Source organism: Octopus sinensis, linkage group LG3, assembly GCF_006345805.1.
Source record: "Octopus sinensis linkage group LG3, ASM634580v1, whole genome shotgun sequence".
Taxonomy (NCBI): Eukaryota; Metazoa; Mollusca; class Cephalopoda; order Octopoda; family Octopodidae; genus Octopus; species Octopus sinensis.
The window spans coordinates 127,091,398-127,093,788 of NC_042999.1; the positions used below are offsets into that span (position 1 = coordinate 127,091,398).

The 2,391-nt window shown below is 40.7% G+C and overlaps 1 long non-coding RNA gene across 1 annotated transcript; it reads left to right on the forward strand.

The window, feature by feature from the left end:
- The first annotated feature begins 1,407 nt into the window (after positions 1 to 1,407).
- On the forward strand, positions 1,408 to 1,819 carry LOC118762805. The gene is made up of 2 exons (XR_004998554.1): positions 1,408 to 1,463; positions 1,497 to 1,819. It is a non-coding gene; the product is annotated as an uncharacterized LOC118762805 (long non-coding RNA).
- The last annotated feature ends 572 nt before the right edge of the window (positions 1,820 to 2,391 follow it).

Below are 2,391 nucleotides of genomic sequence, written 5' to 3' on the forward strand. Positions count from 1 at the left end.
TTGATAGAGAGGAAGTTCCTATCTTGTTCATCAATGCAAAATAAGATTCCTGTCTACTACTACTAATTGAAGTATTCTCCAAAGTGCTATTATCCTTTGCCTCTACCAGCCAGCTATCCAGCCAGCAGGCCAACCAGCCAGCTAGCCAAACAGGCAGACAGACAAACAGACAGACAGACAGACAGACAGACAGACGGAAAGACTGACAGACAGATAAACTGACACACAGCTTAAACAGCCAACCATCATAAGTAACACACATACAATCCAGTGCTTATCCATATTTTGACACACCCACAAATTAACCTTTTTACCATATTTCCTCATTGACACACTCACTCACTCATGCATTCACACACACACACACACACACACACACACACACACACACACACACACACACACACACACACTCACACACACACACACACACTCACACACACACTCCCCCTCCCTCTCACAAGCACACACACAATAATGCCATCAAGTTAAGGCAGTTTTATTTTCACAGAGGTTTCATACGTATATATATTAAGAGATGCAATAAGACCAGAATCACTTGGTCAGGTGGTCTCGATGTTAGGGTGGCAGTAGTTATCTTCCACTTGCAATAGATATTGAGTGCAGAAAGCGCACTGAATAAACCAGCTGGAGGAGACGTCTTCCTGGGGTTAAAACAGCACTATCATCATCTCTTAGAAAACAGAGTAAAGAAAAAGAGTAAATAAAATTGCCATTGGCTTCAAACACGCCCTCCAGACGACTTTGGAATCTCTTGCAATTCTTCTGGATGATCTCCTTGTTTAAGTTGGTGAATGCTGCCACAATCCTTGCCTTCAGTTCATCTTTGGTGTTACTAAGAGTTGTTGGTCTCTTGTTCAACTATGCCCTACACATAATAATCAAGGAGTTTGCAGTCTGGTGGCCAGATGTTAAGGGTGATGTGGTTGCAGAAATTGTCTGACAACCATGACTGGGTTCTCCTGCTTGTGTGGCATGGTGCAGAGTTGTGTTGCCAGACATAGGGTCTTCCGGCAGCCATCCGCTTGACCCAGGGCAGCACTATCTCCTCCAGACACTACCTCCATGTTGAATGTGAAGCTGTGTGGGAGGATGAATGGAGGTATAACATCACCATCACTAGTGATCACTCCAAACACCATGATGTTGACTGGATGTTTGATTTTTATCTCTCTTGGTACATATTTTGTGGACATAGCACAAACCAACAGTTATTCTGTATATTTACCATCAGATCCTGGCAGAAATGTTTTCTCATTTGAAAAAATCCAAAACCTGTTCAGTTGGAGAGGATGCTCAAGTTTGTTCAAAAGCTTCGTAGCACAGTCTTTCCTCTTGTCCTTGATGACTTGGGATAAAAATTCGCCCTTTCTCATCTTGCATGAGGAATACTGAATGTCTTCATGCACTACCTGCCTGATAAGAAACTCAGACCCTCTCATGTGCCTGATGATGGATCTAATTGACTAGGAGAGATTGTTGTCAGTCATGGCCTGGATCTAACCAACAAATTCAGGAGTTCTTTTCTTATCAGAACGATCAGAGTGAGTATTCTGAGCTGCTGTATCTTTGTAATCACTGTTAAACTCATCCAACTCTTTCTGAATCCTCTGCACTATCCTCAGATTGATACCCAAACACTCTGAAATGTTTGTATTGGAGGTTCCAGCACAAATGTCAAGCAGTACAACATGTCATTTACAAATTTCTGGCAGAGTGAATTGTGTCATGGTGTTGTTTTTCTCACAGTCGGTGCCCAAATGACCCTACTATACTGTGTCGTCAACAAAATCAAAAATAAACAATTAAAAATGTAAGTTGAAAATATAAAATGGCAACAATTTACTCATCACATCCTGTATATACATATGTGTGTCTAAACAGACACACATACAGGTACATACAAATACACACACACACACACATACACACACACAGATATCATCATCATCATTATCATCATCCTTTTATACCCATTTTTCCATTTGCATGGGCTTGATGTGTCCTCTCCAGCACAGTTTCTTGCAACAAGTTGTAATGTTTTGTCAGCTTCTTCATGAGGTTAAACCTTCTTAAGATTTCACATTTTCTTTTCATATTTCCATTGTTCTTCCTCTTGCACCTGTTCCTTCCAACTTAGATTCTTTGGCAATTCTTTACTCCTCCTTCCCCCATATACATCACATGTCCATACTAGCTCAGTCTCTTTTGTTGCATTCTGTATCTGATTCCTCTTATACCCTTTTTTCCCTCTCTGCCCATTCTGCTTCTATCATTTATTCACACTAACATCACACACCAACAGAGAACAATCAGTTTATCTTTCCAGGTTTTGCAAATTCAATGCACATATTTCATTACTTTTAACTG